This window comes from Meleagris gallopavo, chromosome 1 (genome assembly GCF_905368555.1).
Source record: "Meleagris gallopavo chromosome 1, MGAL_WU_HG_1.1, whole genome shotgun sequence".
Classification (NCBI taxonomy): Eukaryota; Metazoa; Chordata; class Aves; order Galliformes; family Phasianidae; genus Meleagris; species Meleagris gallopavo.
Window position 1 is genome coordinate 186,039,495 of NC_139404.1, and position 25,953 is coordinate 186,065,447.

General features: G+C 38.4%; 2 long non-coding RNA genes across 2 annotated transcripts in view; one reads left to right on the forward strand and one right to left on the reverse strand.

Annotated features, from left to right (window-relative positions):
- The first annotated feature begins 2,121 nt into the window (after positions 1-2,121).
- LOC146545831 (uncharacterized) overlaps positions 2,122-25,953 on the forward strand; it is a 30,685-nt gene continuing 6,853 nt past the window's right edge. Inside the window, exons 1-2 of the long non-coding RNA XR_014881133.1 lie at positions 2,122-2,396; positions 21,794-21,995. This is a non-coding gene — a long non-coding RNA (uncharacterized LOC146545831). The remainder of the gene's footprint in view (positions 2,397-21,793; positions 21,996-25,953) is intronic.
- LOC146545832 (uncharacterized) lies at positions 13,687-23,627 on the reverse strand. The gene is made up of 3 exons (XR_014881134.1): positions 23,443-23,627; positions 19,248-19,438; positions 13,687-17,833 (listed from the first exon to the last, which is right to left on the reverse strand). It is a non-coding gene; the product is annotated as an uncharacterized LOC146545832 (long non-coding RNA).

Consider the following 25,953-nt stretch of genomic DNA (forward strand, 5'->3'; position numbering starts at 1 on the left):
TTACCTTGTACCTTTGAATGGCCAAGTATAAATGGTTGTAAGGGCTGTTTTCGTAGGACTGAAGACTAAAAACAAACAAACAAACAAACAAACAAACAAAAACACTCAAGAACTTTGAGTTGGCAAAAGTAAAATAGAAGAATAATAAAATTCACAGAGATATGTTGCATTTTCTAATGGAGTAGAAATTATCCTAGAAGCCTAGTAAGGCTGTGTCAGCCATCATTTTATTTAAAGTTCTCCTATATGACATAAGCTGATAATTTCACTGTGTGTCATTCATCTCATACTAGAGATGAAGTCATTGTGTCGAGCTGCAATAAGTGCTATGCAGGAACGTCACTCAGTGCACGTTTTAATGGAGGTAAAATTTCCAACCCTTTTTGTCAGTCTCAAGATGAAGATACAGTAAAGACACATTGATCCCATAAGAATCACATAACATTTCCTTTGAGCACGATTCCTTTGTATTTAAACATTTTGGCTAAGGCATATTTTCCAAAAAGCATCTATCTCAACCTGAAGACTTCAAGAGATAAAGAGTACAGGTCTCCCTTGCTTTGGTGCTTGACTGCTGATAAAATTAAAAATGTGCACCTTAATTTGAACATAAATGTGCTTGCCTTCACATGGCACTGGAACTAATTCTCATTGAACTGTTCACTCTTAGACAATAAAAATATCTTTCATATAAGGCATTTTCCCCTATTCATTTACTTATATTTTACTGTGCAATCACTCTTCTGTCTTCTCTCTGATGCATGAAAAAGGCAGAACTCTTTTAATTTCTCTCCATAAGACATCTTCTATAACTTTGCACTATTTTAAGGACTGTGCAAGTATCTGCTCCCATGTCCAACAAGAAGGGCCATGGATCCCTGTCTACTCTATTTCCTTTGGCTGGACTGCATCTGCAAACAGAGACTTCATGGTTTCACTTTGCCCCTTAGAGTCTAACATTTGGTATGCAACCTAGCCCGTAACCTGCATTTCTCTTATTTCTCCCTTTTTACTTCCCCTCAAACCAGGCTTGAGAGTTAAACGCCAAAGAATGCTATTTTTCTTAACACAGAGAGGCAAAGGAAATAGTTGCCAAGCAACAAGAGCTGTAAGAACTTTCTTTCTTCTGAAAATTTCTTACTCCCACTCAGATTTCTTTCCAATCTGGAAGCTTATAGATTCAAAGTATTTGCATGGAAAAGCAGCCATCTAATGTCCTTTGAATCAAAGCAACCATCAAAGGCTTAAAGGCTGTATCATTAGAGAGTTCAGAAGCATCCGGAATTTAATGCTGACAGATTTGGCTTGGTGGCACCCAGAATATTTTGAATTTTCAATGCTCTTTTTACCATTTCAACATTAGTGAGAAAATGATACTGAATTATTAGGACCTGATTGTTAGATTCTGAATTTCTTTCTTCCTAGAAAGAGACTGCATTACTAAAGTGCTTGTATTACTACAAGACCTCCACATATCCTTATTCAAATGGACTACTATAGGGCAATGACAGATTTGAATTCTGTGATCTTTAGTGCTGCAAAACGTCCTGAATTTACCAGATCACTTTACTGCTTGATCTTTACATCATTTGTAATGCATAAACTGCGTAAATAGGAAAATTTCTGTACTCCTGGACTCCACACAGCTGTTCACTCACTCCCCATCTTCCATGGGGAGAGAATGAATTAAAAAAACAAACAAACAAAAAAAAAAACAACTTGTGTTGTGATAAAGCTATTTACTAAGATAGGGAAAAGGATAATAATTATCACATACATATGCATATGCATATACATATGCATACATAAATGTACAAACAAATGATGCACAAACAATTGCTCACCACCTCCTGGCCAGCTAGTCTCCCAAGCAAGCAGAGAGAGATGAACTTAAAAACTCCTTCCACTTGATGTGATATGGTATGGAATATCCCTTTGGATGTGCTGATTCTGTTCCCTAGCAGCTGCTTGGGCTCTTAGTTGAAATTGGCCTTGGCTCTGTACAACACTGCTTTGCAGCAACTACAAACAACAATGTGTTATCAGCATTCTTTTTCTGCTAGAAACAAAACATAGCATCAGACAAAATACTCTTAAAAAAACAATTCCTTCACAGCTGAAACTCAGACAGCAGCCTGTTCTAGTGCCTCACCGTGGGCCTTGTGCTGGAGCACTGCCTGAAGGTTGGGCCCCATGGTGCGGAGTCATGTTGGAGCAGTGTTGGGAGAGCTGTGGCCTGTGGGAAGCTCACACAGGATCAGTTTGGGAAGGACAGCATCCCGTGGGAGGGAGCCACGTGGAGCAGAGAGTGACCATGAAGGAGCTGCAAAGCCAAGGAGTTTTGTACTGAGCGCAGCCCTCATTCCATGTTGCCCTGTGGTGCCCTGTGGGAGGAGGTAGGAAAGGGTGGGTGGAAAAAAGGTGTTTTTTGTGTGCTTTTAGTTCTCACTGCCCTAGTCTGTTAGTAATGGATAAATTATATTCACCTCCTTACACATAGTCTGTTTTGCCTGTGACAGTGATTGAGGAGTGGTCTCTCTGTCCTTACTTCAACCCTTGAGCAGTTTTTCATTGTATTTTCTCCATCTCTTCCTTTGAAAAGATGGAGTGTAAGAGTAATGTGGTGTATTTTCCTTGCCCTTCATTGTAAAATCACCACAGCCAGTTCTCTTAGGATATGATTGTAATGGGTTGACCCTCTGGTGGGTTTCTTATTGTGGGGAATCGGACTCTACACCTAAGGTCATACTCCCCTCAGCTCATCCCATTGAAGAGTTAGCTAGAAATATGATATGAAAGAACAAAATCCAGAGTAGAACACAAGTACTGTTAGTCCAGCCTGATTACACTGAGCATTTACACAAACAGAATGGCTAATTGCCCAAGCGCAGGGAAAGTGAGAACAGGAACAGCATGAAAAAAAGCCATTCTTAGTGACTGCAAAAGAGAAAGAGGGCACGAGAAAGATCATAAAAATGTCCCTAAATGGTGTTTCTGCTGAGACCATAATTCGTACAATCCAGTGGTTATGAATTCCTTTTCTAGACTCGTCTTTAGACCTTATTTTTTAGATTTCCTTTGCTTTAGGAAATGATTATTTTGTAGAAAATGCTTTCCCATTGATAACTGAATGCTTCTATCCTGTTCCAGCTCTCTGTGTGAGTCCTTTCTGATGTATAGTAGTTGTTAAGTGTCACCCACACAATTTCCAGGAGGACATTTTGTATGCTGCATGACATATACCAAATTTGGGGATAAAAATGTATGAACCATGTGTTCTGATGGTTTTATTGTAGCAATACTAATTGCAATGGCTGTGAAGGTATCTTGCCAAATATAACACTTGTTGAGCATTTATTTGTGCTGGATTATGGCAGGCTTGGTGGTGGTGGTGAGTCTAAGTTGGAATACTGCATGAAAGTTGATGCTGAGAGATGTTAAAAAAAGGTTTTTCATTTTCTTTTAAAACCATACTGCCCATTTTTAACTCCTCTTTCACAAAACCAAAGGGTCAGCTATGTTTTCACTGAACAGAAGTAGTTCTTATTCATTCACCCATAAAAGCAAAATGCAATTATGTAGTAATGGAATATACTTAATTGTATGTGAACACACACCCTCTGCATGTGCCTCCCAGTGAGCATGTCTGGACCAGGAGTCTTGAATTCACAAATGCTGAGTGCACTCCTTTATGCAAAAGACAGAGAAAATGAAGTATTTAATTGCTGTTTTTCTTAAAAGAACAAGAAAATAGCAAATTTTTATAGAAATTCCCCAAATTCAGACATCCTCAGACAGATTGGAAAAAAAGTGTGAGGGATATTGAATACAATTCACTAGAAAAATAGGAGTTAAAAATATTGTTTATATTTTTATAGATGTATTATCCTGTAATATAAATGTATATTATAATGTATTATATAAATGTAAATGCTCTAAAGCATAGCAGAGTAAAATAGGCTTGATAACAGTGAAGCCATACAATTCCAAATGCAGCATCATACATTAAAAGACTGCTTTTCAGAGAACATAACTCATTTTCAGAAAAGCAGAGTTAAAAGTTTGCTGCATTTTATATTGCCAGTCAGGATAGCTAGCTGTTTACATATAAATATTCTTAAAAACATTTCAATTTATTAATTTTTATTTGAAATGGCTGTGCAAGATATTTATTCTTGTCACCCTATTTAAAGCACATAGTAGAACTTCAGCTATTCAGTGTTGTTGTTGTTTTAATGTTACATCAAGCCATTGTAGTAAATATATGGCAGTATGTATTGGGAATCTACTTGCTGTTGTTGGCCATTGATGATGGAGGACTTCTTGAAGGGAATATAATGGTAGATAAAATAGTATTGTTAGATAAAGAAGATATATCCACGGTGCCTTTCTGGGAGTCTTAATGTGACGCCATCTATCACAAATCTGCTCCAGTCACGATTAATGTTCTGTCTTAATCTGATAATCTCTGTCAACAGGGAGTACAATCATAAACCTTACAATCTGTCAGTAGCAAGAATAACTTCCAGATTCCAGAGGTAAAGTACATGTAATGCAAATATTTTAGAAAGAGATACAGTGAAAGAAAATGAAAATCAACCTAGGAGCTAACTCATTTGTATAAGCACATATGGTTTTATTTGTATACTCCACACTCTCAGTTTGCAAGGTTTTAAAAAACAGCACAGCTGGGGAGCTGGTAGCTAGGCATGGCCTCTGTCATAGAATCATAAAATCCTTGGCTTAGTCTGTGCTGTTGCTGGTTTGATTTGAGGACTCATGCATCTTTGCATATTCTAAGTGCTCCTCACAGGTGTTTCTAGATTTAGATCCTTCACATCCTCCTGCTCAGAAAGGATTCCTTCATGAATGAATAACTATCAAAGCAATTTTAATTCTTCTGCCACTAAGTTAATGTCTGCTGAAACTTTGAAAATAAATTATTCTTTCAATATAAACTTTTCTATCATTTATGCTTATATACTGACCAAATGTGGATACTTAGAAATGGATAAGTCCTCTTCTGTGTTGTAAAAATAGGCTCCTTTTACAGACAGTAGAGAGAAATTGGCTCCAACCAATGCTGTGTCTGCAAGTAGTCAAAAACATCTGAGGATGTAGTTATCTGTTTAACTTCAGGTTCACAGCTGGGAAGCATGAGGAACGACCTCGGTCAGTCTGATCTTCTTCAGGGGCTGTACATTTCTGTCTCTTGGTTACAGGTTCTTTACATTCTATGGAATGGACTGCCTTTATTTGCTTGGTATAGGAGGGCTGGATCTTGCTCCTTACAGTGAGTTCTCAGAAGTTGACATCCATCTGTACTTTGGCAGTGACTAGCACCACAGAGGGACAAAACTGTCTGTTCAGCATTACCTGCAGCAATAAAACTATGAATAACAAAGTGGCAATTAATGTACAGAAAAAGTCCCATTAAAATAAATGAGGAGTTTATTTTAGAGAGGGCATATGAATTCTGACTCCTGACTTTTCCCAGCATTTAAAATACCTGGAGCACCAGAAACGTATGTTCTCATTTTCAGAACATGGGAAATAATAATTTGTTATAACAGCAAGAAGAGGGTAATCTTGCCATCCAGTATTTACTGATATTGGACTTTGAATATTTCCTAGGAGATAATGTATAGACTATTCACATCAGAGACTTACGCTCTCACATCATTTCCCTATTTCCCTGAATATTTCTAACACTTAGTTTACTAGGATAGAAAATAAAGGAAAAGCTTCACTTGTCTTACTAATTTTCTTGTCTCTGCATTTTGGTGCATTATGAATAAGCCAACTGAACTAAATCATCAATTCTCCTTGGGGGAATGGGGGGAGGGGGGAACAAACAAACAAACAAACAAAAAACCACAGATATCCTCATACTGCATTTAGTGAGGTATTCATAAAAAAAAAATTATTATATTTACTGCTTATTTTTGATTGTGCGCGAAAAAGAGAAATAAAACTCTGTGCTGAAATTCTAATGGCAATTTACAAAATCTCAGTTGTGTTTTCATCTCTGAAACTGACTTTCTTGGTGTCTTAATTAAGCCCATTATAGTTTGATTTTCACATGTGCTGAGAGCTGTTATTTCTGTTGATTTCATCTTTAAAAAAGCAGCTGCTTAATACCATGGAAACTTAGGCAACCAATCTCTTCCCATCTCTGTTTTCCTCTTTGAAACTGCAGATACTTAGCATTTACCTAACCTTCAAGGGTATTTGGAGGATAAACCCATTAGTGACTGAGAGGCAATCAGATAATTTGATTCATGAAATAAGCAAGCATGGGAATAAAATAAATTGCAATGGAATGTCATATTTCTGATATAGAGCAATTCCTTCCATTATCAGCTTTCTGGGACATTATTTCACTCCTGCTATTCCCAGAAAAACTGCTGAGTGCACAAACTATAAAAACACTCTTAGTGGTCATACAAAGAAATCAAATCCTTGATCAATGAATTGGACCATGTTGTAGTCAATGTGAAGAATAGTTACACTGATGCTGCCTCTAATAGCCCTCCTTCTTGGAAAATTGATTATGTTTTCAATTGTAATTGCATACTTCCTAAGCATTAGGGAATATTATTCCCCTTTTTTAAGCCATAGAATATACCTCCAACTACCTCCAATATTTTAACTGTCAAGTTTTCTCTTTTTTCCACTTCCCTATTTTATGTGAATATAACACTTTTCTATTTTGTGAGCATAATAATGTTCTATTAGCATCCTCTTTTTGGACAAATTCAATCAGGTTTCTCTCTACAACAAGAAACATCTTTGATATTATCTATTGTACAAGCTATCGTGCTGAAGAAAACTGACACAAAGGAAACTCAAGGGAGATTATGGCTGTTATTTAGTGTGACAGCCTGGTTTGGTTGGCTTCTAGTAATTTCAGTAAGGAAATCATGAGAATCCTCATCAGAGAAAGAGTAAAGTGAATCTGAGAGACCAGAGAGAGAATAGCATTATTCTGAAAATTCCATGAGCTCAAAGGCATAGATAATGTTTTGAGCAGTATGAACAAATATGTATAACTATCAGATAGTGGACTGTGTTCTTTATTTACAAATCACTTTATTTAATTGCAATGGTGATTCTTCTAAAGCTATAGCATCAGCAGAAAGAAAACAGAAAATTTGTGAATTACAACTTTAGGCATCTTTTTTAACCATTAACTTCTGAATCATTATATAGAAAAGTGTATGGAAAAGATTTACTTCATCAAAATGTATGAGGCACAAATGAACTCTGCTAACATGAAATATGCTAATATTTTTTAGGGATACATTGAAACAACAGACGATATGTCACAGCCATATGACAATATGACAATTCTATCAGAGCCATTATCGAGGATAGCCTGTCCACGGCTCTCAGCAGAGGAATGAATGTGCATCAGTGAGCAGGAGCAATACAGAGCTGAGTTAGGAATCACAGGGGTTGGAAGGGACCTCAAGAGACAAACAAGTCCAACCCTCCTGCTAAAGCAGGTTCCCTACAATAGGTTGCACAGGTAGGCATCCAGAAGGGTTTTAAGCATCTCCAGAGGAAACTGCACAACTTCTCTGGGCAACCTGTTCCAGTGCTCTGCCACACTTACCATAACGAAGTTCTTCCACATGTTTGTTTGAAACTTTCTATGTTCAAGTTTTAGGCCATTGCTCCTTGTCCTATCACTACATACCAGTACAATGAAATACAATAAAGGAAGTAAAAGAAATAAGTATAATTTTTGCAAGGCACTGATTTTGTTTGAGCTCTTCTTGATCTGCTTGCAGTTTGCATTACTTAATTCAGCTGTAAGAGCAATTTTTCCAGTTGACTAAGTGTCCACAGCTAGTATGTTTTACTTTCATATGCAATGGTAGTTGTACTACCATTGCACAGTACAACTGTAGTTCTGTATAGGCAGCAATAAGAAGCAATTGTTCTGCATAGAATGAGGTGTGTGGGATTCTAGTGCAATGATGCAGTGTCAACAAACACAGCTCAAGAACAGGGGTCTTGAGAAGTGGATGCTGCACAGAGAAATGCAGACACACAATGATGAGAGATGGGACATAAGCTGGCACTGGGAATCCCAGTAGACAACTTATGAATGGTCAGTTAAAATACCTGTTGACGTGGACTTGGACAAAACAAGATTTAAAGGTAACAAGAGTTCAAAGAAACAAAGAAGAGTTCAAAGAATCTTACATACACGAGCAGTGGAAGGATGTGACTGAAACTAAAAAGTGTATATAGCAATCAGGATGTATTATTCTTTCATTCTATGCAACAAGTGGATCTGGACTAATAGAGATTAGACTTGTAAAAATATTAGCTATAAATTAGCTTTTTCACTTTTATAAACAGTGTGCTTACTCTTTGCCTATAAACAAGGTTTTTCAGCATAGTAATAGGAGCAGCTATGAAAATAATCTTGTTAAAATAAATATTGATGACTTTTGGTCAATTCTCTGCACAATTTCTCAGTTGTCTTTCAATATTCTTTGAGTGCTTTGTGAGTCCTTACATCATTAAGAGCAATTCCACAGAGAAACTGCAGCACTAAATCAAATCTGAGGACAGTTTCTGAAACAGATCACTTCATCGGATTTGCTCTCCTTTCTTTATTGTGGTTCATTGTCATTAAAATGATAGAATTCTAGACAGGCTGTAGTGTATATTTTGTCTTATGCGTAGAAAGAAAATTGATTGTGAACCTGTGAGAATAGGAGTTTCAAAAATAATAACTTTCATTTGCCATAATTCATCCAATGCTAATGATTCTTAAGAATTATAAATACTCCTAAGGACAGGAAATGACTGCAAGTAATAAAGACAGTGAGGCATTGAGTACTCTAAGTATCAGCACACCCTCATCTGTTCAACACCTCTATGATAAACTAGACTTCCCTATAAAACTTTTGAGGTCATGTCCCAAGATTATTTCTAACTTTCACTTTTCTGTTTTCCCTCTGATTCTTTACATGTGTTTCCAAGCAGAAGAATTACAGAAGAATCCAGTCACAGAACAACTCAGCATTTGCACATCTATGTCAAAATGTCAAAATGACCAATACTGCCCCATATCAGCTCTCCTGTCTAATCTCACCAATGTGTCACTGATCTTTCAACATTTCTATGATCTGAGAAGACACTAATCTTTAAAGTTTCCTTATTTACAGATGTTCAGTCGCACACTGTATGAGGAAAAGAGAAGAAATCATGACTATATCACATCTTTTTATAACCCCATTCCTTAACATAGCCATTGGCATCTGAGAGTTTCCTGTTTGAGTGATTAAATAATAGAAAAAATAGAGAAAATAAGAGCTATGACTCTTTTTTTCAGGAATTGAAAGTGAAAACTTCATTTTTTAGGAGAGTTCTAAGATGGAACTACATAATAAATCTATTTGCAATAGTTTTTAAAGGCACATTACACTGACTCTACACTGCTTCAAAGTCTTTCTTTAAGAGTCCCTGCCAAATACTAGTAGAAAGATCATCAACTTCTCAAACTGCAAGTATTTTTTTTTTTAATTTCAAATTCAAGAAAGCTTCAACAACTTGATGTAAAAATTTATTAAAATATTGGTTTCAGCTTTAAGTACTCGAGTGGAAAAAGGATATATTGATGACACCTACAAGTTTGCAAAGCTTGGGATTACTAGAGCAAAATATCATAGAATATTTTTAACAGGGAAGGTTTGGAACAATGATATAAGCAAGCCAGCTATCTCTGTTCTCAGTTTACACCCACTCAGCACCATAACACCCTTCAGAAAAAGACAGATGTAGGGGTGTGAAATATCATGTGGCATGCAATGATCAGCAGCATATCTGTCAGATGTTCAGACTATACCAGGGCATAGGGCTGCAGGGGCATTCTGCAAGTGACAGGAAGGCGGAGATGAAAACAGGCAGCTGGACAAAAAGCCCAAGTGAATCCTTCTATGTCACTGGTGAAAACCAATAGCAGTTTCTCATTTTTAAGTGTAATAACATCCGCTTAAATTTTTCTAAAATTGCAGAATCCATTGCCTTCTCCCTCCCTGCTTCTTTCATCTTCTATAGTTCATTTGTATCTTGAACTGGCATGTCATATGTGCAATTAGGTTTTGAAATTTGGAATTTAGTTCAGTTATTCTGCCATCTGTCATGATCTACTGCCATCTGTCAAAATAATTCACTTGGATTCCAATTACTTCCAAACTAGTGGCAATGTGGAGGTCTTGAAGAAGTCATGGCATTCAATCATACTGCATGTGTATAAATTCATATGTGTCATAGTTATTTATATCACTGTACAATTCTATTATGTATGACTGTTTCCCAATCTATCACTCTATAATATAACTCTACTGTAGACTTCAAAAATTCAAATTCAAAAATTTGCCATCTAGACTTTTCAGTTATGTATTAGGAGATCTTTTTAATCCTTAATTCTGTTTTCAGACATTTCAAATCTGTGCATTATTTTTTCCCATTGTGACTTTGAACAACTGATCTCCTATCTCCTGCAAAGGAAAGATTCATTATACTTTGTGCTCCCCGTTTCAAAGCTCAATCATAGAATCATAGAATCGCAAGGTTGGAAACTACCTGCAAGACCATCAGGTCCAATCGTACGCCCATTACCATTGATGCCACAATGCCACTAAACCATATCTTCTAGATCCTCATCCAGACTCCTCTTGAACACTGCCAGGGATGGCAACTCCGCCACCTCCCTGGGCAGGCCATTCCAGTGCCTGACCACTCTCTAAGAGAAAAAGTTTTTCCTCGTGTCTAATCTAAATCTCCTCTGCTACAACTTGCGGCCATTTCCTTGGGTCATGTTTGTTGCCTGGGGGAAGAGGCCAAACCCCTCCTCATTCATCATCCACACCAACTCAATGTTTTTAAACTTAGGATTGAGAGCTAGAGAACAAGACTGAAGCAGCAAAGGCAGCCTTGTGGTTGCGATCTACTACAGACCACCCAATAAGGTGGAGCCTGTTGGTGAAGCCTTCTTCCTCCAGTTACAGGAGGCATTGCAATCACAGGCTCTCATCCTGCTAAGGGACTTCAACCATCCTGATATATGCTGGTAAAGTATCATGGTGATCTGTAAGTGATCCAGGAGTCTCATGGAATGCATTGAGGGTAACTTCCTGAGCCAGACAATAGACAGCTGTACAAAGAGTGGTGCAGTGCTGGACCTATTGGGTGTAAGCAGGGATGGGTATCCTGGGAAGAGTATAGAGATGCTGCTAGGCTGAGTGGTGGTGGAACTGGTTTTGGCAAGGGGTGCAAAGGAGGATAAGAACGGCTTCTATAGGTACCTCAACTAGAAGAGGAAAGTCCAGGAGGAAGCGCCTTCTCCAATGAGCAATACAGGAAGGCTAGTAATAACAGACATGGACAAGGCTGATGTACTCAACAATTTTTTGCCTCAGTTTTCACTAGCAACTGTCCTATATAAAATCCTCGAGTAGATGGTTCACAAGGTGGGAATAGGGGAAGCGAAGCCCCTACCACTGTAAGCAAAGATCAGGTTTGCTACCACCTAAGGAGCCTAAACATCCATAAGTCTATGGATGTTGATAAGTCTATGTCATGAAATTCAATAAATCACAGTGCAAGATCTTGTATCATAATCATGGCAACCTCCACTATCAATACAATCTGGGAGATTAAATCATATAGGGCCTTTTTGGTCCTGCCAAAAAGGACTTGGAGGTGCTGGTGGATGGCAAGCAGAACATGAGCCAGCAATGTGCTCTCAGAAGCCAGAAAGCCAACCCTACCCTGGGCTACATCAAAAGAATTGTGACCAGCAAGGCGAGGGAGGTGATCCTGCCCCTCTACTCTGCACTGGTGAGACCTCACCTGGAGTACTGCGTCCAGATGTGAAGTCTTCTGTACAAGTGAGATGTGGAACTATTGAGTGCACCCAGAGAAGGGCCACAAAAAAATCCAAAGGATTGAACACCTCCCCTATGAGAACAGGCTGGAGCTGTTCAGACTGAATGAGAAAAGGCTCTAGGAAGACCTGAGAACAACCTTTCAGTATCTAAAGGGGGGCTGTGAAAAAGAAGGAGATGGATTCCTTAGCATGGTCTGTTGTTACAGGATAAGGGAAACTGATTTCAAACTGAAAGAGTGAAGATTTAGAATGGACATAAGAAAAGTTTTTTAACAATAAGGGCAGTGAGATACTGGAACAGGTTGCTCAGAGAGGTGATGGATGCTCTGCTTCTGGAAACAGTCCAGGTCAGGTTGGACAAGGCTCTGAGCATCCCAATTTACCTGAAAGTGTCCCTGTTCATTGTAGGGAAGTTGGACTACATGACCTCTGAAGGTCCCTTCCAACTCAAAAATAATATGATTTTATGGTCCTCTAAATACTTTCCACATTCAAGCAATTCCAAAGTGCTCAATTCTAAATCAGTAGGATAACATGTAATCCAGACCTGCTGATCAATCTCTGCTAACAGTTAAATCCTTTTTGTTCTCCATACACATGTATTGAAAATAGATTTGTAGTATTTTTTCCATTTTGATGATTACCAAATTTTCCTCAGGGAAATTATATGCAGTATCACAAAGCTTTTTAATAAAGCAGAAAACAGAAAGACTCAAGAGCTAGAAAACCAGTAAAATTCAAATCAGAAGACACAGATTCTGAACACTGTTTAAAGGATCCAGAAATTGAAGTCTTCAGGGCAAGACTGGTCATCTTCCTAACCAGTAGACCACAAAAGAAAACCACAACAAGGTATTGAGCAAATAACAAGCTGAGGATTGCCTTTTGGAAACCAAAGAGACAGAGTATTCATAGAATAAAAGGAGTAGTGTAGGTGAAGTGAGTTACAAGAGAGGAACAGAACAAGAATTCAAACCAGGACATCCTAATTCCCAGTATCAGGGTGATAATGTATTTCACAGGTCAGCCTTCTGCAGCAGTGGTACTGCTGGTATCTTGTGACCTATCATTTTTGGGTTTTGCCATCACCTTTGCTGATGTTTGCACTTGCACTCCCTTATTCTGGAATAGTTCTTTCCTATCATAACTATGTTCTTGCATAACTGATCTTGCCAAGCTTTTCTGCTGTTTCATTAAAAGATCATTTGAAGTCATTATTCTTCTAACCTGATTTTCAAAGCTGATTATGACTTAATAAACTCTGTCTTGCTATGTCACGCATCCACATCATGTTTAACATGCAAGATTATCATGTCGTGAATCACCTCCCATTCAGTATTTATTTGATAATGAGGTCATAATTCAAACACCCAGAACTGCTTCATTATAAAATCAATGCAATAATGTCATATAACTGAAGTAAACCTATCTGTAATATCCCTTCAGTAGTTCTCAGAAATTATCAGTGACAGATAGTTACTCTCTCTTTGCTTTGTTTAATTTAGAAATGCATGCACATATACAGATACACATACAGTCATGATGGTTAAAAGGAAATGTTTACACTGTACAGAGCATAGCACAATAGACTGAATTAAGGAGATGCCTATACCCAAAGTGTTACAGCCTAGCTGTATAAATAAAGACAAGTGATAGTAAGATAGTGACAGGAGAAGAGAAAAACCATAAAAATCTATAGATCCAGGTAGATGGTATGGACTGACTAGAAGAACAAATCTGTTCAAAAAAATTAAAAAATAGACAAAGTCCAATGACTATAAGCAGGTTTTATTAGCAGACCAATGGTTCTGGATCTGTCTTTATTGACTGCAGCAGACCCAAAATCAGCAAGGCAAGGTTAAGATGAATGAGGTATAAGATCAGGAACATTTTATCTGCAATACAGCTCTGGAAATGAGAGAATACTCTGAAAATGAGAAAATGCATCACCCTGAGTATTGTATGCAGTTTTGGGTGTCACAGTGTAAGAAGGACATAAAACCATTAGAGAGTTGTCCAATGCACAGCTTTGAAGAAGGTGAGGGATTTATAGGGCAAACTGTACGAAAATCCACCTAAGGTTCAGTGGTTTGCACCATGAATCTAAGAGGAGAGAAACATTAAAAATTTCAAATGAGGAAGTGCAGGAACAGAAACATTTTCATGGTAATGAAGCAGGTCCTCCTCCCATGTATCAACAACCACAGGCTTTGTAATTGCACTACAGTCAGAAGGAAAGATTTATCATGAGATGGAAACTGAAGAGTGAACTCCTTCACTTAATATCATCCTTCACTTAATATCAGTATGAATATTGGATCGCCCACTGAATATTTAATTTTTCTTTCAAATGTGCTTCATCATTGCACACTACGAAGATTATGTTAATGTTGGAATATCATAATTTAGATATGCTGTTGATTGCCCGTAGATAGCTTAGAAATGTTGCCTAATGAATAACTGAAGTAGATTAACCTCTATTTCCTGGCAATCCAAACTTAAAAAGGAAAGATGTGGGAGTTGGGATGAATGTTTTTAACTAGACAACAAAGGCATGGGAATAGTCTATAGGTCTGTAAAAATGAAAATATTTGGATGAACACATAAGCAGATTTTATGTATTTTGGTAAGAAGGAACTCAGAGGGGTCAGGATTATTGAAGACAAACTTAAGGAAAGCCTAAGAATTTCAAGCCTAGGGGCTCGAAATATTGCAGTTATGTATTTAAAGAAGTGAGGAAAATGATCAGAAAGCAACAACTCTCTTGTAAGGCTAAATAGTAAGTATAAGAAGCCAAAAATTTGTCTTGGGATTTTAACCACCTGCAGATACAGGCACCCATAGCAGTGGCAGTCCTATTAGGTTAGATAACCAGTCTGATTATATGAGCCTTGGCAAAGAGTGGAGCTTGTCTTTTAGTCCATCTGCCCCTCACTCTACGGAGAGTTCTGCAGTCCCTGAAGGAAGTGCCCAGCTTCCCTATGCAGGCTATGGGCAGAATGGTTCCCACCTTTAGTTCTGTAGGTATTTCTTTAGAGGTAATAGCCTTCTTTTTGGCCTGCCTGGAGTACTGAATTCTGCTTTCTCTGAATTACTCTTCTGCACTGCATACCAAATCTTACAGAAAAGCATATATATTTCTCAAGGTTGGTCTATATTATGAGGAATCTGCATAGAATGCTTTCTGGTCAACTTTGACCCACTCTTGACCACCTTATTTGGTGTAGTTCTGCAAGTCTTTACTCAGGTGTGCAGCAGAAATTCCACTTGCTCCGAAGCTGAAGGAAGAAAACAAGTCAATATTTCACAATAAGTGTTGTGAAATTTTCAGGAAAATTGCATTGGATCAAAGCTTTATGTCTCCAGCTTTATGTGTCCAGCACCTTGGATGTTATTTTATCTTGTTGAGGGCAATATAAATTAGCCATAATAGTAAACCACATTGTGCTGAATTTGCCTTTATTCGTGGTTATTGCTTTAGCACAGACCATTGAGCAAGGGAGTAGAAAACTGATACTCAAAACAGTAATGTGTTATCAGCATCAGAATCTTACCAGAATTTGAGTGGTGTTACTTTTACTACATTCATTATAAGAAAAATGTTTTATTTCTACACAGCTTTTGCACTTCTTGTATTATAGATAGCCACCACAAATAGGCACAAATAAGTAGGCACAAAATTTCTGGCTTCTTCCTGTCTACCCACTAAATGTGTTATTCAGATCTGATGCCTGATCTAAGGAAAAGTGACTCGGCCCTGAAAATGCCACCTTACTCCCCTCCAGCCCATATTATTTGCAGCTGTCCTTGTCTCTGGCAAGTCAGTGTCTGCAGCAGCTTATGACATTCTTGAGTCACTGAGAGGCTGCCTTTCCACCCAAACTGTGCCTTTGTCTGCCAGCTTCAGTCATTGTTGTATCAAGCTGAAAGAAGCTGAGATCAAATTTCTGATAGCTTTACTCTCCCCTTGGCAACAGAAGATTTTTGCAGGAGATATTAAGTCTTGGCATCCATCTTCACCTCGACTGCCCTTCCACTCTGTTACCTGTTGTCCTACTGCCTCCACAAGCAGACATCAGAAGACATGGATGAGCTTCTATGGCACAAGCGTCTGTTGGCTCCTACAGAACAGCAAACCTTCAAGCACAGACCAGACTACAGAAGAAAAAAGCTTACAGCCATCAGATAGGCTTAGGCACCTCCTTCTTGTCATGACTAAAATAGCAAACAAATAAATTAGTTTGTTAAAAGAAAATTCGAGATACTTTCATTTACAGTTGAATGTAGATGGTAGTCCTAATACTGATGTATCTGTATCAGCTTGCCTCAAACACTGTATCCAACCAGCTTCAGAGACAGTATTTTTCCTTGTTTTAGGAGTAAGACTGTAAGCACTGTATATTTAGATTTCTTTTTAAATATCATTATGTCTCAATGTGACAGAAAAGATAAAAATACCTACAATAAGCTTTGTTCAAGAATACCATTTCTTTGCTAAAATAGATGTCATTCATCATAACAATAGACTCTAGAAATAGGAATCCTTTTGTGACATTGTGGCACATTAGTACATTAAATTACTGTCTTTTGCATAAAATGATCACTGAGCTCAAGCTGTAAATAGCTGATATTAAAGCACAAAATTGCTTTTTGTGTTTCATTTACTAAATATTTCTATTCTATTGCACTTCTTTCATTGCCTTCTCACTGTGAAAGAAACAAATTTCTTCCTTTGCCTAACAAAAATGGATTTTCTCTCTTATATTAGCAGTGATGCTAGAGGCAATGTCTTCTGTATGGGACTAAAAATCAGGCAACGTTTCAAGTCTGTCCTCACCAAAAACGGCAATTCTTCCCAGTAACTGCTCTAAGATGGATACAAACCCAATAAATTTGCTTTAAGCAAAAGCTCACAGACAAGACTGTCTACTTCTTTCAGTGCTTGTCTTTACGCACATTACAACACAGATGTTGTGGTTCCTTTTAAATGCTATCAGTCTGAGGGGAAGCTGGGATCATACCAGCCTTGCTGATGATTACCCTTTAGGTACAACAGCAATTTCCTTCATTTCAGAGAAGAGATTTAAGCACACGACCTATGAAATGGAAACTTCAGATTTAAAGCTTGTCTCAAATAACACTGATACCTACACATAGAATGATTTCTAAAGAGCACATAAAATGTGTCAGATTGTCTCTCTGCTTTTCCTTAGCTTTTTCATAATCCAAGGAGCAGCTTCAGGCAAAAATGTTCTTCACAGGCAATGCATATAACTTCAGATGAAATTGCAGGTCTTCTCTGAAAAAAATAATAGCGAAGTTTGCTCTCTATTCTGTTGCTGCAGTGGCTGTTCTGATTTTGAAGAATCCACTTCGCTAATTGCTTTCTTCTGGAGGTAAACACTAGGCAATCAGCAGGATTTGAAAGGTGTTTAGAAATCTTTGAAGCCCATTCTTCACATCACCAACCTAATATTTAGCCAAAAGCCTCCTGCCAGAAGGGTAAGAAAATTCATCCAATAAAAGGTCACCAGCTCTTCCTTTGCATTTTATGAACATTTTTTTCATCAAAATAAATCTCTTGAATAATGACTCATTGTTCGATTACTTCTGTGTATATGTTTGATTACTTCTGTGTATATTCTGGAAGACCAGGCTTCATCCAGCCATTATGTGGGTGGGTATGGACCAGGGAACAACATGAAAGAGTCTCCACCTCCTTGCTTCCTTCCAGTTGGCTGCCAGAAGTAAGAGGAAGCTCCAAAGACTGTTCTTTCTCATTAACCCTCAGTTATAATCCTGCAAGTGCTTTTAGTATGAGGCCACAGAGGCAGAAAGGCTTCTTCATGTCTCCATTTCCAAAGCCCTCCTAATCCACAGAGCTCCTGGATGCAGGAGCAGTGCTGCCATATTTGCAATCTACAAGTTCAGAGAAAAGAGAAATTATCTGATTTTTTTGCTCCTGTTCTTCCCTCTATACAACAGGGCTAATAGTATCCCACCTCATAACTCCACTGGCTTTAATGCACTGGTAGCTGTTCAACACCCATAGAAACTAAAGGGGCTATTTAAGGGTACGTCTCCCTGGAATGACACAGCAAGGTATAAAAACAGGTACTCTGTAGACAGTAATTAAGTCTGTACACTTCTCCAGTAACAAGCTCTTGAGAGACCCAAAGAGCACCACAGAAGAGAGCTGTGCAATAACAGTGCCCATTTCCAGTCCTTGATGATTAAGTGAGCAAAACGAGTTCAACCACCTGCTCCAGACTCAGACACCAGGTTCTTCTCTCACCTAACTTTCTCCTTAACACCATTCATGTCCTGCTTTTGGCCTGCTTGTAATCTCTTTCCATGTTTCTCTCAGTTTCAGCACACATTTCTGTCTCAACTCTGTGCACCCTCCACCCCTTGCAGTGCTGCTGTATTTGCTCAGGTGGCTCTTTTCAGAGCCATCCTCAGTCTGTGACCTTATAAGTAAACAAAGGAAAGCCAGAAACACTTTTACTGCTCTGAGGAAAAGCATGGCAGTAGGACTTAAGACATATATATAGAAATAACTCCGTTCCAGAATTGTAACTATGGAACAAGAATTTTAATTCGGACTCAGCAGTCCCCCATCTCCTCATGCTGCACATACAAAGCCCAGAGAAGCCATTACAAACCCTATCATAGTCATAGCCCCCTCATTTCCAGCTGTCAGCTCTGCATTTTCCCCTTAATTAAGGGAGCCAGCCAATGGAAAGTTATTAAAATTTGACAGCATAAAAATGCCATTCTCAAAGCCTTTAAAATCCATTGAAGTGCTGAAGGAAGAACCAAGGTTACTCTGCTGAACTGAAGCAAACAAGGCTGCAGCATAGGACTAAATCCGTTTCAGATGACAAATTACTGGGAGGATCATGCACCTGCTATCGCCTCTGTCTCCTTTTGGTTTTACATATAGATCTCTTATTTTGGGGTGTTTTTCAGTGTGTTATTGAGGATCAGATGAACATCTTAATGGTCTCTCTTCTTGTAAAGCTCTTTGAACAATAAGAAAGCACATGTAACACATGCAGCAGCAAAACTTCATTAGCTCACTCGCATTTTGAATTTCCCTGATCACTGCAGCATTTCTCTATATGTAATTCTGACAGAAAAATGAAATATTCACAAAACAGTAGGTAAAAAAAGAAAAAGGTAGGGTAGATTAGAGAACACTTTAAAGGTAGGTCTTAAAATGATATTTGGAATCCAGATAATATAGTAGGAAGAATGCTGGACATGGAGAAAAGGAGATTTTGTTAATGTGTTGATCTTCTTATTACTCCCACCCATTTTCAGTTCATACTTATCAGCAGGTTGCAATTAACGCGAGGTCTCCAAGTGATTCTGACACTCCATAGTGACAGCACTGCATATCTCTGGTCTTAGTTCTTCTAAATAGGATGGCTGCTATCTCAAGAATGTGTCTTCTGCTTCAGACAGAGGATTTAGAAGGAGCTGGCTTGAAATGAAGCTTCCAACTTCCAATGCTGAAACCTGTGATAATACGAATGAAAATAAATAAGAAGAAAATTCCAAACAAGTACCTTAAACAAACATGTTCATATTATTAACAAAATATGTATTTTGTTATTATCTGTTATCTGTTTGTCTTCAGACACTGAGATGTCACAGGAAAATTTAACAAAAGGACGTAACATAATGGCAAAAGGGATACAAAAGGAGATGCACCAGAGTTAGCATTAATACTGTGAAGTGTTGATAAATTTTAGACCCCCTTTAGTTAACATCATCTCCGAGGAAGGTGGGAGGAACAGACTGTAAGAGGCTCAGGAATGTAAGAACCTCAGCAATACAACTTCATCAGATCTGACTATGGTAAATACAGATCTTATTTGTTACATGTGAGTTTAGGAGTGGAATGAGTCAGACAGATTTGGACACCATTTTGTCTCCAAATGGGACACACTTTTTGCATACAGATGGGAACCTTCATGAAAATTTCCAAGTGTGAACAAAAGTATCTATTTTTTAGTATAGGTTGCAAGAGAGGAAAGACAAGTTGGATAACTGTCATGTACAATGTTCACCATGTTGTGGTATTGGAACAGGCTGCCCAGGGAAGTGGTGGAGTCACCGTCCCTGGAGGTGTTCAAGAACCATGGAGGTGTGCCACTGAGGGATGTGTTTAGTGGGCATGGTGAGGGGGGGTTGGTGGTTGGACAAGATGATCTTAAAGGTCTTTTCCAACCTTAATGATTCTATGATTCCATTATTATTAAATCATTCTGGAATTATGACTATAAAATCCATCCAATTTCATTGCAGATATAGTTTTCACCTTTTATTATCTCCTTTCTGGCTCAGCCCATTAGGCTGTAATCCTGCTGTTCTCCCCCACAGAGTTGAGTGGAGATGCTGTAATCAACACTTCAGACACATGTTCACAAGGAAACACCAATGGATTTTAAAAAATCATGTCAGTGTCTACAAAACCTGTTTGTAATCAGGATGAAAATTATCTGCAATGTAATTAAAGCACAGTCTTAAAGTCCTTCTTTGGTTAAATATAAAAAGAGTCATTCACAATAATTTCTCTGGTGTAAGATAAAACTTTGGATATACACAGTTCTTAATCCATACAATAGTGTCAGTGTATTCATCAGCATCATGGTCCATGCTCAAAGTGATGTATAGGCAGTGAACTTTTGTACACCACAGGGGGCACAGGGACAGTTATTACTGTTTGTGTCATGGTAGTGCCCAGTAGATCAGCATCCCTCTGTGCTGTTAGAGTAAGAATATATGTTAAAAGAGTCTAAACAGCTAAGAAGCAGCAGGTTGTAGGAAACAGCAAGGCACAGAGATGACTGATCTAGATATCACACAGAAAATTAACAGCAGAGTCAGGAAAAACAGGATTTTTACTGCACAGGCAGTTCACTCAGCTAATCATCTTCCAGTCTAATAATGGCCAATGCTGAGCTAAGTATTATTATGTGGCCTCCCAGAAGTACAAAACGGCACACTTTTACATGAAGTAATTAAAGGTTCCCTTCCTTTACCTTAAAAATTCTCTGTATGCAAAAGCAATTTGTCATTTCCCACAGGCACTTGGAATCTCCCTTTCACACATTGAAGCTCTCGTGAAGCAAGAGGTAGCAGATAACAAAGACCAAAACCATTCTTATCAATCTCCTACTGCAACAGCAGTAACTGATTGCTAGATCGTTAATAAATACATCATCGTTTTGAATGACGATGTTAATTTTTAGCTCTTCTGGTAGCTACTTCTAATAATAATACATGAATTCAAGTGTTTCAAATTTCCTCTTAAAAATAGTTTTCCTAGCTGTTCAGAACAGAGAGTATTTCTTCATTCTTGAGCATGACACATCTTCAACTGCAGAAAATGTAGTGCAACAACTTAAACAATTAAAATAATGATCCCTCCAAGCCCCAGTGCAATCCCAGCTTCGTATGATTCCCTCTACTGCCCACTCAGTGGATGAAATCAGTTAGTTTGTTGTTAGTATATATACCTTCCATGCTGCTATATTAGTGGATAACAGTTTAAACCTGGTGTATTTTATAAACCTGTAGCAATATCAGGTGCTGCCTGTGTCAATCTCCATGGAGGTGTTCAAGCAAAATTTAGACGTTGTACTAAGGGACATGGTTTAGTGGGAAATATCGGTGATAAGTGGATGTTGGACTGGATGATCTTTGGAAGTCTTTTCCAACTTTGGTCATTCTATAATTCTATGATTCACCTAGTGTTAGTCTGGTACATATAAGCTTGTCCCCAGTTCCATTTATGAAATGTAAATTGAGAGAAATTAAGCATTTAAATTAAATTGTTCTTCTCTATTCTATGCCTCTATTTCACAGATTCACAGAATCACAGGGATTGGAACGGACCTCAAGAAATCATCGAATCCAACCCTCCTGCTAAAGTAGCTTCCCTACAATAGGTCACACAGGAAGGTGTCCGGATGGATATTGAAAATCTCCATAGAAGGAGACTCCTCAACTTTCTGGACAATCTGTTCCAGTGCTCCATCACCCTTACAGTAATGAAGTTCTTCTGCATGTTAGTACAGAACTTCCTATTTTCAGGTTTTAGGACATTACTCCTTTTCCTATTGCTAGACACCACAAAGAAGAGCCTGGCCTCATCCATTTGCCCCCCACCTCCCATTCGATATTTATAAATATCAATCAGACCCCCCCTCAGTCTTATTTTCCTCAGACTGTACAGACCCAAGTTACTCAGCCTTCCCTCATATGTGTAGTCTCTACTGACTATATAGAAAAGCAAATCTAATGGTTTAAAAACTGAAATTCATTGGATGGAGAAAAGAAAAAGAAAAAAAAAATAGGAAAGATAATTGTAACTTGTTGCTATTTGATCCACTGCCTTTCTGCACTTACTCCATGCATAATATAGTGATTCTCAGGGTGAATCTTAACCCCAGCTGATGGACAGCAGAAGTCTATCTAAAGCTATCCTGCACTTCCCCATTCCTACACCAATGGCCATCCAGTGCTGGTTGTACCCATCAGATCTGTCACAGCAGGCTTTTCTGCTCTTCCCTTGTGGTCTCCAGTGCACCAAACATCACCTCAGGCATGTTTAGTCATTGTTAGCTGACCCAGGTCTTTAGACATTTGTAAGTCATAGAATCATAGAATCATTTGAGTAGGAAGGAGTCCTTAAAGATCATCTGGTCCAACTCGCCTGCAATGAATAGAGACACCTACAGCTTGATCAGTTTGCTCAGAGGCCCATTCAGCCTGACCTTGAATGTCTCCAAGGACAGAACATTTGCAGTCTCTCTGAACAACCCGTACCAGTGCCTCACCACCCTTATTGTAAAACTTTTCCTTATATCCAATATAAATCACATGTTTTAGCCTGAAACCATTTTGCTTTCTCCTATCACAGCAGACCCTGCTAATGTGTCTGTTCCCTTCAGTTGATAACTTCTCCTCAGCTTTTTGGCTTATATCCTTTTTTCCCTTCTATTCCTTCTCTTCCATTTTCTTCAGAAACACTCCCCAAACTGCTAAAACATATAATACAAATTAAGCCTCCTTCAGGCCTTCCTAATAGTCTCTTTTGTTCTGCTTCCTTTTCTACTACAAGGCTTCACAAAAATATTGCAACCCTGTGGAGCTGTCTGGGAGATGGTAACATTCTTCTTTTTCAGGCCTCATATACAGCAGATATTTCCATTTTGTCTGTCTGTAACCCATAGGGGAATACAGAGTCATCCATTAACAAGGTTTGACCTTTTAATGTCTACATTAGCAATTCCTGCAGCATAATAAGAGCATATCCATAAAGCAAAATAGCTGATGCTGAGGATCTGATATCTACACTTTGCAAGCTCAGGGGAGTTTTACTTCATATCTGTAGGATATTCCCAGAAACAAGACACCCATTAGTGACTGGAATACATTAAGAGTGCATTAAGTGTGTACATCTTTGGCTTATCTTATGTGAAATAAAATAAAATAAAATCTAGTTCACTCACCATGAGACTTCACAATGCAAAGCAAACCATGAGAAGAGGGTCCTTTTCAAAAGCACACTGTGAAACTAATAAAGAGACCTCCAAATCCACAATTCCAGCCGGGGAGAAAACCAATATGTGTCCACTCAATATCCTTGCTGTTTGCATCAGGGAGCTGAATTGCATCAGCATGGGGAAACCACCTCCCTGCTATCGCTCTCACAAAACCTTTGCTAGCAGCATGACTAAGGACAAGGGTTCCACTTTAACAGACACAGTTTTTTGGAAAAGAGGTATCAACTCTCTTCTGATCCTTTTTCTCTCTGTTATTGACCCCTGGGGATTCATACAGAAGTCCCACAAGACTTATATATGGGAAGGTATTGTAACAAATCTTCCAATAGGGATATTTTCCTCATTTCACAGACAGCTCAGGTCTGAGAGCCCCCACCCTGAGGAAGAACTTCTGCCCTCTCCTTTCCTTGCTCATGGTGTAACAAACACTTCCACTATATGCAGCAATCTTACATTTTCATTGACTCGTACAACAGCTCTGAGAAGGATGGTGCTGCTTGCTCTCCTTTTAAATCCTTTTTCTCCTTTTAAATCCTTTTCTTTGTTTTGTTTTGGGTTTTGTTTGTTTGTTTGTTTGTTTGTTATCTGTGTGTCATTGTCCTTACTATTGTTTTGCTTAACAGTTTTGCTGACTACAAAAAGAGAAGACAATTAGTGGTGAATTAATCCAACTAATGTAAAGTTAGTTACTGGTTTAGTTAAAATGATGTCTTGTTATAACTGAATTAAAACAGAAGGTGGAATTAATAACCCACTTAAATACTAAAGTATAGACCACTCTATCCTAGAGCTGCCCTTCTTGCCCAGAATATTTGCACCTCCCCAGTAATCCCTGGATTTTGTGAGCACGGATTCTTTTTCTTTAGAGAGAAGTTGCAGTGTTCCAAGCATACAGTACAAGAAGGCTGATGTTGAAAGTGTTGGTTTCTTCTGATCTTCTCAGTTTTAGGGCTTGTGTAAGGTTGTTTCTATGCTCCATTTCATGGAATCATAGATTAGCTTGGGCTGCAAGGGACCTCGAGGATCATATGCTATGGTAAACCATGATCGTACAATTCAATAAAGCAAGATGAAATAAACACCCCACTGACATTTAGGGTTAAGAGTAGTGCATAAGGCTCTGGTTAAGTCATGACCATCTGGGCATTTTTGATGTTTAACTTCAAACATTCAACTGCTTTGCTGAGTCAGAAAGCAAACAGGTTAAGACAAGGGTTAGACTGAGATAAATTATTTCAGTCGGTGGCCCGACTTGGTCAGTGTCTTCAATATTCTGAGGAAGAAATCAGACTTTATACAAGTCAGCCTACGTACCTACTGGAAGAACTTGCAAAGCTGCAAGACCAGGAAGTGTTTTATCTGCCTTTGATATACAGCTTTCAGAGGCCTCATAATAGCTCTATGATAGCCCCTGGTGCCTCACTATTGCCTTCACACATATGTGCACACAGAACTCTTCATCCTCTGATGTCTGAGACTTCTGGGATTCATTAGCGAGTGTATTCATCTTATTAAAGATGCATTAATAGCATCCATTGTAAGTATAAATCTGATGTTGTCAAGTGATAATTGCAGCAGATAGTGATTGAATCAACCTTCATCAAGTTCAGCAGATGGGAAAGTCCTTGTACTTCTGCTTTAGACATTCATGCAAAGGACTACTTTTGTCCTTTCTATTAAATTAAAAAACTCTGACATGTTTCATATTTCAAATAACCATAATACTTGTCTTTTTCTTGTTTCCTAACTGCTGACAAAAGTAATTTTTAGTAGCAGCTGATAGTGGCCTTTCTGCATCTAAAGGGGGGCTATAAGAAGGAAAGTGACAGACTTTATCAGAGACAAAGACAAATGGTTACAAGTAAAACAGGAGATCTCTGTTGAATAGAAGGAAAAAGATTTTTACAAGAAGGGCATTGAGGCACTGAAACAGGTTGGCCAGAGAGGTGATGGAAACCTTATCCCTGGAGACATTCAAGATCAGGCTGGATGTGGCTCTGAGCATCTGATCAAGTTGTAAGTCTCCCTGTTCATTGCAAGGGAGTTGGACTAGATAGCCTTTTAGGGGGCCTTCTGACTCAAATAATTCTATGATTCTATGATATCCAATCTGGTGAGACAGAGTTTTCCTAGATCCCAAATAATAGAGGAGAAAATCCCAGGAGCAGGTTAAACAAAGCCTCCTACACAAGTGGAATTTGCTTCAAATGCCATAAGCAACATCAGACCCAATGGTGCGGGGGACATACTTCACCTTTGAAAAGATATTTGAGGTCTAGTTGCTTAAAGAAATAGAAAGCAGATGTTTACCTTCCAACCCATCTTCTACTCTGTAGTGTGTAAGGAGAAAGGCATTCAAACCAAGATTCAACTCATCTTGAAAAAGTATTTAGAGCAGTGTCACAGAATTAACTAGGTCAATCTATGCCCGTGACAGGGGGGCAGTAGGCCCCTGAG